Source organism: Oryctolagus cuniculus, chromosome 10, assembly GCF_964237555.1.
Source record: "Oryctolagus cuniculus chromosome 10, mOryCun1.1, whole genome shotgun sequence".
Taxonomy (NCBI): domain Eukaryota; kingdom Metazoa; phylum Chordata; class Mammalia; order Lagomorpha; family Leporidae; genus Oryctolagus; species Oryctolagus cuniculus.
Genome location: NC_091441.1, coordinates 85,412,116 through 85,426,914, shown reverse-complemented (window position 1 = coordinate 85,426,914; position 14,799 = coordinate 85,412,116). Strand labels below are relative to the sequence as shown.

The 14,799-nt window shown below is 44.9% G+C and overlaps 1 protein-coding gene across 3 annotated transcripts in view; it reads right to left on the bottom strand.

Annotated features, from left to right (window-relative positions):
• Positions 1-14,799, bottom strand: part of PRICKLE2 (prickle planar cell polarity protein 2) — a 368,375-nt gene that overhangs the window by 150,614 nt on the left and 202,962 nt on the right. The gene's annotated exons all lie outside the window — the stretch shown is intronic.

The window sequence follows — 14,799 nt, the reverse complement described above, 5'->3', positions numbered from 1 at the left end:
AATTTATTCTACAATAAAACTAGCCAACCTTAAGAGTCCATTTCAGCAGATGCCTTGGCCAGGGGCCAAGATTCCTGGATTCTTTCGCGTCTGCCATCTGCCTCCTGCACTCACTGGGCCATCATTACTTTATAGCTGCTTCTCTTTGGGTGCATTTCACCTACTCCAGCTCTTGTGCATTTCAGCACTGGTGTGTAATCAACAATCCATGGCCACCGCCAAGTTAACAGTGGAGGCAAGAGCCACCCATAAGAGGAGTACAGCAGAGAGGTTTATAATGGGAAAGAGAGACCCTTATATCAGAGAAAACTGTAATGACTAATTGAGCACTACTAACTGGGCACGTCTTTGTTGCCAGTCAACCCAAAATAAGGTATGACCGTCTTCTTTAGGGACAAGAAACATGAAGCCTAAGACTTTATTAGGGGTGGGAATGGCTGGCCCATGGGCCTGTATAAGTCCTGGGAAATCATTTGGTTCGGCCCCACCAAAGCAACCATAGTGGGGACTTGAAATTCCATAAATCTACAGCAGGTGAATTTTTAAGTTGATAATTTTATGTGAACTGTGAATGATGTTATAAATATCCAAGTGACTATTGGCAGAAAAAGTACCCCACCCTGCAAAAGACCCAAAAGAAAAACAGAAAATGATGCAGCAGGGATTTGAACTTGACTCTAACTCATCCCAAAGTCTCACTCTTAAATGCAGTGTGTAGTGAGAGACCTGCACGTGCATAAAAGCCTCAAATGAGGGACGTCAGCCCTTGAGAACCACCTCCTGGTACTCATCACCTGTGGACAGTGGTGAACAAGAGTTTCAATGGTTCATCCATTTCTAGGCTGGGCCTAAAGCAGACTTTCTCAACCTTGGTGGTATAGATAATGTTGGCCAATAATCCTTTGTTATAGAGTCTGAGTGAAGTACAGGGATGTGCTGCTACATAATGATGGTTCAATCAAAGACAATCAACATATACCATGGCGGTCCCACAAGTATCACCCAGCAATGCTGTGGTCATCTCAGTTTGTAGAAATTCTCTATGATGTTTGCACAATGACAGAAGCACCTGAGTGCTTGCCTCCCATCATACGGTGCTACCAACAACCCTCTCCCAAGTGGTGATAACCAATGACATTTGCAGAAACTGCTAAATGCCCTTTGAAGGGGAAAAAAAATCACCTCCATTGGGAACCACTCTCTAGAATAGTTTAGAAATTCTACTTTGAAATATGCTCCCCTGCCCTCTTTGGGGGGTGTACAGAGTAAAGCACATAGATCTTGATATCAAATACATCTGAGTAGGAACAGCAGCTCTGCCCCTTTATAGCTGTACGATCTTGGATAAATGACTCAACCTCTTTGAACTTCTCAGTGCAAAATGGGGACAGATAATAGCACTCCACTGCTAGAAGAGGTAATACAGTTCAAGCCCTTGGCTCAATGCCTGCCTTACTCTAACAGTGGTTTAAGGTCAGGTAACTGTTATCCTGATGAAGAACAAAAGATGTTGGTAAGTGTCACAGTGAATCACCACATCTTAAAGACGAGCAAACAGGCTCAGAAATAGGCAGTATTCATTCTGATTAGGACTCAAGCTACTTCTCCAAGGAATACACACATTTGGTCCCAATTCCTCGTTCATTCCCACGTCGCCCCCCCACCCCCCAACACACACACACAGCTGTGTATGTTTGGGTCTCCCACTATATCATGTCTGGACTAGCCATATTCTTTCATCAAATAATTGTTAGTTTTCCAATTTGTGGCCAACCGTGGAATGGAAAAGATTGCAACTTTCAGGGAAAACCTCCCTGTTATTCAATGTGGTACTGAGTCAAAGGCAAAAGGGAAAAAGGCAAGAAGAGAAGGGAAGTGTTAACTTGCATGGCATCAGAGCAGTGGCTCAGAGACACTTGGGGAAGTTAGTATTTTGGCCCTGATGTGCTGCCGAAATCGACCGCAGTCCTGAAACATCCCATGTTGTTTGGCTTTGCTCCGTGAGAATTTTTGTGCTCCTACTAGTAACCAAGGCTAGAAAGCTGGGATTTCAGTCTTAACGGAGAAACACCATCTCAATGTGCTCCACTTTGTATACTTATTTGTGCCTTGTCATTTTCAGGCAAGATATGAGATGGGGTGGCAGGCATGGGGGAAGGGGGAGGAATCATGTAGTTGCTGATGCAGTAATTAGCCTCTCCCGTGAAAATGTCAAGATAATTACCAAGTCATAACTAGAAGGGAGCCCCCATGACTAGGGCTGACATTCAATTATCCTGGATATGGTGGAGATGTGCTGGACATGTTGATGACCAGCCGTGGAGCCACTAGATGGAACACAGAAAGAAACAGGAAATACAGTGATAAACCCAGAGGAGAAAAAGTAATCAGGGTGTGTGTGTGTGTGTGTGTGTGTGTGTCACAGAGGGAGGGAGGGAAGTGGGGAAGAGAAACAGAGAAACAGAGAGAGAGAGAGAGAGAGAGAGTGTGTGTATTCACACAAGCCTTCAACAAAGCACAATTAGGAATGATGTAGGTCGTATTTGGTCATCAGGATTTAGGAGAAATATAGCACAGTACTTCGACCAAGAAGCTCAGAGCTCAAACAAGAGATAAAATTACATATATAATATTCAGGCATGATTATATTAAACTTGTGGGTAAACTAATGGTTCTCAACCAGTGGGTCACAGCATAAAACAACGTATCCTGAATCCTTCAAAAATGGGATCCTGAATTTTAATTCATGTGGGTATCAACAACATTGATATCTAGCCTCACAGATACAGATTTATTTGTCCACTTGGTGTCAATAGTGACATATCAGAAGTAAGAGATATGAAACACAGAATAATTTCAAGCCAATTTTTTTTTCTTTTTTTTTTTTGACAGGCAGAGTGGACAATGAGAGAGAGACAGAGAGAAAGGTCTTCCTTTTGCCGTTGGTTCACCCTTCAATGGCCGCCACGGCCGGCGTGCTGCAGCCGGTGCAACGCGCTGATCCGAAGGCAGGAGCCAGGTGCTTCTCCTGGTCTCCCATGGGGTGCAGGGCCCAAGCACTTGGGCCATCCTCCACTGCACTCCCTGGCCAGAGCAGAGAGCTGGCCTGGAAGAGGAGCAACTGGGACAGAACTGGCGCCCCAACCGGGACTAGAACCTGGGGTGCTGGCGCCGCAGGCAGAGGATTAGCCTAGTGAGCTGTGGCGCTGGCCATGATGCAAAAATTTTTGAAACTCATACATAGTTTATTCATAATATGCATTTGCCATGAATCTGTGGAATAATATTTGTATGCATGTATTTAAAAACTGTTTGCATCATCTTATAATTATTTTCAATGAATTTTGCTTTTATAACTTTATTTATTTGAGAGACAGACAGACAGAAAAACCAACAGAGAGAGAAAGCTTTCATCTCCTGGTTCATTCTCCAAAGGCACCCAATGGACAGGACTGGGCTGGGCCAAAGCCAAGAGCTGGGAACTCAATCCAGGTCTCCCCTGAGGGTTGCGAGAACCCAGTGATTTGAGCCATCAGTACTTTTTCTCAGCATCTGCCCTAGCAGGAAGCTGAAGTCAGGAGTTCAGCTGGGTACAGATCCCAGTTACTCTGGTGTTAGACACGAGTGTTTTGACTGCTAGGCTAAACATTTACCCCTTTTAATTCCAATTTCCATCAACATTTTGAAGTTCCTTTGTACAAATGCTAGTGGCTGTATATTTCCACTTCTAGGCAGGGCATTCAGAGTACTGTAAAATCTATAGATGCAGAGTATAGAAACTGCTGCTCCTGTTTGGAGTCAGAGTTCCCTTCATAACACAGAGTGAAAAGGGCAATGAATACCTTGAGGAAGTGAAGCGCATCCAAACAGACTTTTAAAAGGTCACGTGGAACACTCCCAGGGCTTTCAACTCCACAACCCAACTATGACTGTGCATGCCAATAATTCAAATTATTAAGGGAGATTCCTCTTTTGGTTCCAATGGATGATATGTTATAAAGTTTTAAACTCAGTTTAATTGAAAACTAACCATTCTCTAGCTGATGATCTGTGGTTTGAAATCCAAACTTGGTATCTGGGCCCTTAGTTTTAAAAGAAGGCAAGGGTAAAAGGAACAGGTTTCTGAATAACCATGTACTTTCAATTTTCACCCAGTTATTTCTGCAGACTTTTATTAAATAATAGTTCACAATGGCTTCTCCTATTTGCTAAGACTCTACTGAGTATCGTCAAAAACAAAAGTCTTCCCGTGTACTCATACACCTCTTTTCCTTGCAAAATCTCATCGCTACTATTTTGACTTCCAAGCTTTGTGCAAGAATCTTGGTGATGCTATTAAAAACAGAGCTCTGGGGGCTGGCATTGTGGGGTAACAGGTAAAGCCGCCTGAGACACTGGCATCCATTATGGGCACCAGTTTGTGTTCCGGCTGCTCTACTTCTGATCCAGCTCCCTGCTAACGGCCAAGGAAAAGCAGCAGAGGATGGCCCAAGTGCTTGGGCCCCTGCTACCCATGTGGGAGAGCTGGAAGCTCCTGTCTTTGGCCTGGCCCAGTCCTGGCTGTTGCGGCCATCTGCGAGTGAACCAGAGGATGGAAGACCTCTCTCTCTCTCACTCCCTCTCTCTCTTTCTGTGTGTCTCCCTCTTTTTCTCTGTAACTCTGCCTTTCAAATAAATAAATCTTTAAAGAAAAAACTATTTACAAAAACCAGAGCTCTGCAACCAGAAAGACTACAGTGATCTTGGCAGATAACCCTGGCCCCACCCCATGCTTTAAGAACAAAACTCCCTGTGTTCCCTTTTTGCTCTTCTCGTTTCTCCACTTGATAATGCCTGTGGTCTGGGATCAGTTAGCTTAGTGGTAATGTGCAACAGAATCAACTGGAAATTTCATTAAATACAGACTGCTGGGTGCCAACCCCCAGTTTCTGCTTTTGGGTGGGTCTGGGGTGGGTGGAGCCTGAGTTTGCATTGCTGATGAGTTTTCAAGTGATGGACAAGCTGGTGTCAGGGATCTGGAGAAGATCCCTTGAGGACCACTAAATTAGATGCTGACGCACAAGAGACAAAGGCACTCCTAGGGTTTTCAGTGCAGAGCCACAGACTTGACTCTCCTAGGCTCCACCTCTGCCTTCGCCGGCACAGGACTCCTGGTAGGAAGCACCCTCACAGAGTTCTCTGGTCCCCTGGGCTGTCCTGCCCTCTCAGAGGAGGAGGGACCATGACTGAACTACATGATTCACTCTAAGGGCAGTACTTATTCACGGAAAGGTCCTTCACAGTTCAATCCAAAGCTTAGTACTAATCACCTATTTGGGATGACAGATTTGAGTATCTCACTTTGTAGATAAAATCCTGAACCGTAAGTGGTGCATGGGATTTGTCCAAAGTCACAATGCTGGCGGCAGCAGGCAGAGCTGCACCCTCCCATGCAGCAGGCTCCTGACTGCTCAGCATCTCTAGTCGACCAGGCTCCCTGATCGGATGACACCTCTGATACATCTTTTACCTCATTTGAACAGAGAGCTCCTAAAATACAGTGTGCTAATTGCAGCTATTACTCTGCATGCATTTTAATGGACACAAAAGCTACAAGTGAGGGTTTTCAGAAAAGTAGAACTCTTCTATTTATACTACCTTCCCACGTATTTATAGGTTACAGATTACCTTAAAGTATTCTGATCTTCAAAGAGTAACTAACCCTCTAAAATGACTATTCTTCTCAGGGGACAAAGACATTTTATTGTGCAACCTTTTTGTCTTGCATCATACATAAGCGCCTGTACCTTACTGAATCAGGCTTGCATTGTAGGTGGCTTTTGAACCCATTGTTCAGTGATGCAAACTTATGCAGTGATTAGGAGCAAGGCGCAAAGTTCCTCCACTGTACTTAACAAGACACTGTTCCAAAGAAAAGAGTGCAAAGACTGAAATTCTGTAGGTCAAAACAGGTTAAATCACCTGGGCCAACGTGACAACCTCTGAGCCAATTAACTTTCCATTGCTGAAGAATGCACTGGATATAAAGACTTCATATGAAATAGGCTTGCTGGCCTAGAATATCAATGGGCTGACAACCTAAATTGATTCTTAATGAAGAAAATTAATTCAATTAGGAGTTACGGCATGGAATTTCATCTTCTAATGGGTCTCCAATGCAAGTGGCTGTGCAAAATCATTTGGAGATCAAAGAGACTTTGTGTCTGCACTGGTTTTCACCAGCCTGTCACCAACTAAGGAATCAGTCCCTCATGGGTCAGGACTACAGACTTCCTACTGGCCACACCTGTCTATAAAACTTTCAAACCCATCCCAGCCACCGTTTACAAATCTTATATAACTGAAACTTTATAGGCTGAAAATTCCTGTATGCAAAGTTGAACATATAATATTGCTTTAAAAAAAAAAGACGGCCCACCATCCCAAATGAAAATTAATATGCACATTAGAAATAATTCACTTAACATCAGCTAATGTTTGTGAGTCATCCCTTCCAATTTTTTGCTAATGATCTGTCTTGGAAGAAAACGTTTTTATCTAACTCCTCTTCAGTTCCCCTTATTCATTCCAAGGAAAGCATTGAATAATGGGCAAATGGAAAAAAACCAAAAAACCAAAAAAACGAAGAACTTGCCAGTTGACTCCAAAGGGAAATTGCCTCCCTTCCTCAATAAGTTTCCAATCAGAAAGGAGGAGAGAGTTAATTAATGTGCAGCCAGCGTGTGGATGCTGGGACACCCACACATTCAGAAAGTTGCAGGCTAATAATTAAAGCCCATTGTGTAACCAGGAAAAGGTCAGTCCCTCCAGCTGTCAAGAAAGCAATGACTCGAACCACAGATCAATCACCATTCACATCAAAGGGCCAAGAGGTGACGCCAGCAAGACAAACCCAGCTGGACAACCATGTCCCCTCATTAGACAATATATCACCCCTTTTTAAGAAACATTTCCCCTCCCCCTGTATTCCATGTTGCAAAATGTGGCAAATCTTCATCCTAAGAAACTCTCTGAGGAAACAAAATCAAACAACACCAGACTCGACAGAAACCATGATAACACATTACTTGAGCTAACAGCAAAACTTGAAGCTGAAAAGTGAATTGAGAATTTAACTCTCAAGGGAAATTACTTTTTGATTCCTCACCCAATGCCACAATTTAAGGCAGTGATTTAACATAAACTCCTCTGATTTACCAATTTATTAAATTTTTTTTCCACTCTGGGGTAGCACCTTTAAAGCTCCAATCATCTTTCCCCTTCCTACGACACATTAACAAACCAAGACTTGAGATATAGAAGCAATCGCTGTCTTGTCACCCAGAGGCTCAGCGCAGACCGTATGCACCAGTAAGACACAAAAAACAGGATAGTTACAGTCAGTACCTTAAAGATGATACAGCTCTTTTTCTTAAGCCCCACAAATCACTGTTCCACTCTCAGAACATTCTATTGTCCAGGTCTGAATCCTCCCACATTTTGAGGGGTTCTTCGCTACCTGCTGTCTTGTAGAAGTATGTTCCTATCTCACAAGCTACAAGGGATGGTCTTTGAGGGTGGAGTCTCTGTCTTGTGAAACAAGAGGACGAACGCAGAGCACCTGGCACGGCACCCTGCCCACAACAGGTTGTTCACAAGAAAGCAAGACTTGTCTAGTGTTATTGGAAAACCGCTTTCACAGGCAGCTTCCAAGTCAGCCCTCCCAGTGGCTTGGTGAAATTGTTTAACAGGAGCTTACTGACTAGCTCAAGTCCTCAAAGCTCCTACTCAGCAAGAGATAGAACTGAATTCAAGACTCCCAGTGCCACATCTGCTTCCCTTCCCTTTACCAACAAAGCAAACACTGGTAGTTCCACAGTGTCCCCGACGAGCAGGTTTAATGGAAGGCTCTGAGAGCCAGCCGCTGACAGCGTATCTACACAAGCTTTCCTTGTTGGAGCAGTACCCCTCACAGTCTGATCCCAGGGTTTTTCAAACTCCGCATTATTGCGGTCTTGTAAGGATAATTCTTTGTTGGGGGAGCTGTCCTGGGCACTGCAGGATATTTGGTGGCGTCTTGGCTTCTGCCCAGCAGATACAAGTAGAGGTTCCTCCTCCCCTCACCAAACAGTGAAAATCAAAAATGTTTCCAGATATTGCCAAATGTGCCAATGGGAAGAGGGACATGTGACACTGGGATATGGAGAAGCCAGGTTTATCTGGAGGTGGGCACATGACCCACCCACGTCACTGATGAGTCCATACTTGTGGGTGCCATCCAGGCAGGGTCAGTCAAGATTTTTTTTTTTTTAAAGAAAGCCAGTTCAAATGAGTGCAGATGGATGCGAAGAGAGAGCCCCTATGAGTCTGTGTAGCAGCATTCATTCAACAGTGCCTTAAATCAGCTCTACCCCTCAGAATGCCAAATTCTCTGAGCCAACAAATTCCCTTTGGGTTTGACATGAGATTCTGACTTTGCAAGCCAGACATTAATTCACCCACTAACTGCCAGAGTGTATAAAGTCCAGTATGGGCTTCCCTTCTATCACAGTATGAATGCCAAAGTCTTTTGCTAGGCAGGAAAGGTCTTGGATCTCCCCTTTTCCTTCCTCAATTACCCTTGGTCCAGCCCAAGGGTCTTCCCTGCTGGTCCTTGATACACCAGGGGTACCCTGTGTGTTCTAACATGTGCTCTGGTCCCTTTGCCAGGGACACCTCCCTGAAATTTGCATGCCATGCTTCCTCAAGGTCTCAACACAGTGCAAACTTCTCTGGCCAGCCTCTGTTTGAGAGCACCCAGCACTACAGCAATCACCACCTGACAAGCCCCACCTACTGGCTTATTTTCTCTTTGCCTTCAGACTTCTCAGTTTAGAGGTCAGGGACTTTGATCCCTTACTTACAAGCTGGACATACAATAAATGCTCAATAAAGAACTTTTGATTGGGTGAGGAACTGAATCAATCCAAAATGCAGGGGCCCAGTCTAAAGAAGAAAGCTATCTTCGTTTCCATGGCTACAGGCAAGCAGGTGGTGGCAACACTGAACATGAGCCAGAACCATCTGTGTTCCAGGGATTGTCTCTTGGAGGCATGCACACCGTGACCACAGCCCACTTAGAATCAGGAAAGCATGCAAGTCAATCAAAAACAATCCCAAGAGCTGGAAGCTCCTCCTCTGCCACCATTTCTGCATGGCCACCTCTTACCTCTCACCCCAACCCCCGGAATCAGGCTCTTCACTGGTTCTTCCCCAGCAGGACAGGGAGGCAACAAGTTCAAGTCTCATGGGTGACAAATGTTATGCCCAATCAGGGAGTGCAGAATGACAAAATCTGACACTACAGCCTCTCAGAAAAGAGAATTGCAGCGCAGTGGGAAAGCAGCAGGTGCCAGGTCCCAGTTTGCCTCATGGTGAGAAGCAGAGTTCATGCAGCACATGGAGCAGGGGAGAAGTGACGACGACATCAGGGATCCGGGACTTGCTCACCTCTGGGTGCCTCCTACTTGCTGTCTGGCTTTGCAAACCTCAAGTTTTCCATTTTATTTGAAGGGCAGAAAGACATAGACATAGAAAGGCGTGTGTCATGCACGCACACACACACACACACACACACACAAGAAAGAGAGGGGGAAGAGATGCTCCATCTGCCAGGTCAATCCCCAAATGCCCATCACAGCTAGTCTGAAGCTGGGTGCTCAATCCATGTCTCACAAGAAGGTAGCAGGGACCCAACTACTCCAGTCATCACCTGCTGCCTCCAGGAATGTGAATTAGCAGTAAGCTAAAAATGAACGTGGAGCCAGGACTCAAACCCAGGTAAGCAGTGTCTTAATCACTGTGCCAAACAGCCTGTTACTCGCGTTTTCCGAGTCTGCATTCGGACCTCTTCATCCACACTGGACTTTTCCCTTGCTACACAGCACCCCAGTTACGCTCACTGGCCTAAGTCAGTAACATTTCACAGTCCATCAAATAGTCAATAAGTATTTACTAAGCTCCTGCTACGTGCCAGGCTGTTCTAGACTAGGGGGACACAGCAATGAACAGAAGAGACACAGTCTCTTGCCCTGATGTCCTGTTTAAGGACAGGGATCTTTAACACTCTGTATATGGACATCATTTATTGCTTGTCTGGTCAGACCTTCCTCTGGGTGAATTCACATTTTCACACAACGTGCTGGAGGCATTTTAGCAAAGCGATTAAGAATGAGCAACCTAAGATGGTCTAAAAAATGAAGTAACAGGCATAACCCACACCCACAGTTTCCTACCTTATAAGGTTGTTGGAAAGATTAAATGAAATGTTTCAAATAGGAAACTTAATGAAAATTTGGAGGCAATCAGCATGGTTCAGTTGCTTGGAAGAAAAAAAACAACACCATATGCAAATCACCTCTCCCTTCAGCTTTCTCTACCAGGAATGTTCTAACTTGCTCCTCAGTGAATATCATGGCGACTCAGGTCAACCACAGGCTACAGGGGTCAAGTGCAAGGACACCCTCTTCCAACCAAGCAGGTGACTGGCTGGACAAACTGACCATGGAGTGACACAGCAATGGGCAAGATCCTGCACCATCCTAATGTTAATGCTTTACCTCTAGGAAGTGGTTTCCTCCACGGCACAACCTATCTATGCTGGTCAAGAGTACTTCTGCTGGTTTTGAAACCAGAAGTGGCATGCACTTTGTGCTCTATTTCATATAACCCTTCCCTACAAAACTAAGGGGCAGCGTGTGCACACGTCAGTGGGAGTACTGGTATGGGAGTCAAGGCTCTCGTTACAGACTTGGCTGCGACAGTGGGCATCAATCTGAGTGGTTGACATCCACGTTTCACAATGGAGTACCCGGATCTGGCTCCGGACTCCAGCTCCAGACTCCAGCATCCTGCTAATACAGACCCTGGGAGGCAGCTGTGACGGCTCAAGAAAATGGGCCCCTGCCATCCACATGGGAGAGGCAGACTGAGTTCCAGGCTCCTGGCTTTGATCCTGCCCAGGCCTGGCTGTTACAGGAATTTGGGGAGTGAAGAGGCACAAGGGAACTTTATCTCTTTGTCTCTGTCTCTCTGCCTTTCAAAAACATAAGTTAAAATTTTCTTTTAATTAAAAAACACTTGGCTGTATATCATTTTAAGTCATTCCCTTTCTCTGGGTATTATTTTCCTCATGCACAAAACCTCAATTGGTTAGATTAGGGGTTAGTACCTTTTTTCTGTATAGGCTCAGAGTAAATATTTTAGGCCATATTGTCACACCACAGATAATATATAAATGAATGGGCACAATGTATTCCAATAAAACTTTATTTATGGGGCCAGTGCTGTGGCGTTAGCACGTAAAGCTGCCACCCGCAGTGCCGGAATTCCATATGGGCGCTGGTTCGAGACCCAGCTGCTCCACTTCCTATCCAGCTCTCTGCTATGGCCTTGGAAAGCAGAAGATGGCCCAAGTCCCTGGGCTCCTGCATCCACATGGGAGACTTTGAAGAAGTTCCTGGCTCCTGGCTTTGGACAGGCCCAGCTCCAGCCTTTGCAGCCATTTGGGTAGTAAACCAGCAGACGGAAGACTTCTCTCTTTCTCTCTCTCTCTCCATCTCTGTCTCTCTCTGCCTCTGCCTCTCTATAATTCCGCATTTCAAGTAAATAAATAAATAAATCTTTTTAAAAAACTTTATTTAAAAAAACAAGCTTGAGGCTTGATGAGGCCACAGGGCCACAGTCTGTAGATCCTTGGGTTAGATGATCTCTTGATGTCTTCCAGTTCTGAATTTCCATAAAAGGGTTATTTCAGATACATCTCCCATCAGGCCGTAAAGAAATTTTTAAAGGCTACAAAGTTCTAGGTTGAAGTTAAAAGTTCAGGTAAAAACAGTTTATTGAATGACAACTAAGACTTATTGAGTGATGGCTGTGTACCAAGGATGAGTATTGTGCTAACAGCTTTATGTGCATATCGCATTTCACCCTCACAGCAGTCTGCTGTGGTAGGTATCATAATCCATTTCACAGTTAACAAACTGAGGCTTCAGCAGTTTACATAACCCACTCCATATTCTACAACTGGTAAAGGGCAGAGCTGGGACTGGAACCACTGACTCCAGAGACCTTTTCAAAACTTCCGAGTCCATCACAAAGTTGTTCAGACACCTAGACCCCTGCTGGGTGCCCCACCCCCGACCTCCCTTACTCTCCCATGACCCCTGCAGCAGTTCATGTGAAAGTCCTGTTCTTGCATGCCACATAAATTAAAAGGTTAGCCTAAAAATAACATACAAGTTCATGACTCTAGATGATGAATTGCTTTTTAATGCATAATAATTGATTCCTTGACCAGCTTAAAACCTTACGGCAGCTGGAATACCTACAGCAAGCCATATTTGGAAGGTGACCACAAGACAAGCACAGGACTGCTGATGCAATCTGCAGTCTCTCATTCAGACAAACATAGCCCCTTTAAAGAATTCGTTAAACTAAGAAAAAGGAGAGAGAAAAATCAAGGACCTCCATCTTACCATGGTTTATCACAGTTAAACTAATCATAAACAAACCCCAAGAAACAGTGAGCTTGGAAATAAATAATCCCAGGGCAGCTGGAGACGTGCATGGGGTCTGCTGGCTGATCTCATGACAAGCATTTCAAGGTGAGCTTCCATCCATGCTTGTGGACCGTCTCAGACTCTTGAACTTCAACCTCTCTCCTCGTGAGAGTGGTGATTATTAACACAGTCTCCTTGGGCCTTTGGATGGATGGAGTTTGTAATAACACGAGTCTATGCTTCAGCTCAGTTTGGTGCTAGCCAGTTGCCTTCTCCAGAGAGTTCCAGTGTCCACAGCATGCACAGTGAAAATGTTAATGCAACAATTCAATAAATATTTAATGGGCTCTTTCCGTAGCTCGCTGATGCGATTAAGCAGGGGCCTCATTACTAAAACCTACTTTCACCTCCTCTTTTATTTATGAGCTTCATTCCTCTATACTAACACACAGTCTGGTGTAGACAAACCTAAGTCTTGAATACCGGAGAAGGAGGAGCAAACAATTCTACACCAGGTCATCGAAACTCAATGCAAGTCATCTTCTGGCAAGAGGCTCTGCTCCTGTCTCGCAATGTGACAGACAAGACTGACAGCCAGCTAGACAAAAAGGTGCACCAGGAATACGGATCAGCTATTCTTAGGGGGACCGTGATATTCAGAGGAAAGTGAGCAAACACACAGGGTCACGGAATCCATTTCTCTCCTGCGTGGCCAGGGCTGGGTACTGATGATCATAGGATGTGATGTAACACATTTAGGATTTTATTCTTCCCATCCATTCAGTCCTAGTCAAATGTCACCACCTCTTGGAAGATTCCCATACTCCTCCTCCAAAATAAAAGCTAATCATTCTTCCTCTCGTGATCTCATGTGTTTTGTTGATAATGCTAGCACAGCTTTTATCTCACAGCGTGACTTAAGTACTGCAATCAGGAACAGTACAGCTAAAAATGTAGACTTAAGTCCAACTACCTGGGTTGGAGTCCAACTTACGAGTTGTGTGGTCTTGGCCAAGTGACTTAACCTCTCAACACTGTATCTGCTTATCTTTAAAAGAGAATGATGATGGCACCGCATAGAACTGTCGTGAGATTATGTGGAGTAAATGCCTTAGGACTTAGCAAGTACTCACACAGTCTCCCTAAGAGCTAGGTTTACATACCTATGTATGTATGTAGGGGGATTTGAAAATTTCTATCTGCCTCTCCGGCTCCCCATTTAGGGTAAGTAGTTGTGAACCTTGTCAGTCAAATCCAAAGCCACCACAGTGAACAGGGTCATCATAAGAGATCACATGTCCAGCATTGTTTTTCCAATCCAACACCCTTCCTTCCATGGTGCGTGGCAGCCACTGGGCTTACGGCAAGGCCTGCTATCTTTCCTCTGCATGCCTGAGCTTGCTGGTCAGCGTACTCATCTCCCTTTCCACAGGACTGGAGAGAGAAGGTTTGGGAAAATCAAGCATTGCATTTATGTTCATGGGGAGGCTCCATCCAGGCTCTAGCCTCAGCCATGTGGCCCAACCCAGCCTTCCCAGGGCTTTCTTCTGAAAGATGATGGCTGCCACCCTTTCTCGCAAGTTCTCTGGGACATTTCTGGAGGGAGCAAGGGTGTGTAAAAATTAATGCCTCATTCCTAACATTGTGCATACGTGTCCTAAAACTAGCCACAGAGAGAACTGGACAAGACCCTTGAGTGGAACAGTCCTGGGTTCAAATCCCAACATGCTACTAAAGACCTGGAAAAGACGATCAACTCTCTGGGATGCATGTTCTGGCCTCGCTATGCAAAGACAACTCTAGTCACTTGTCCCAACGTCTCTTCATCCTCCTCTGTTACGGGATTCCAGTTTTTATGTAGGCACACCGACCACACCAGTAAACAGCCTCGACTCCCAGCCTCTTTTGTGAGTGCTGTGGTCAACTATCCAAGTTTCCGCAAGTGGGACTTTGGAAATTCTCCTAAAAGACAGTAGATGTGTATGTCTCCTCACCCCTCTTTTGCACTGTAATGCAGACTTGGTGGCAATCCCAGGGCCATGGAAGGACGTTGAGGAAGGAGGCTAATGCCAGCAAGGTAGGAAAGATGCAATCTACGTCTCTATAAGGCAGTGAGCTGCTGAACGAGCCTGCTACAGCCACTTTTAAACACCTTTTACAGAAACAGAAATAAACACTGCACTCATTAGCACTAGTTTTGAGTTTTCCACTGTTCTTTAAGGCCCAGTTCAATGATTACTGATACATGAGGGTATTTCAAAAAATCCACAGAAAATGGAAT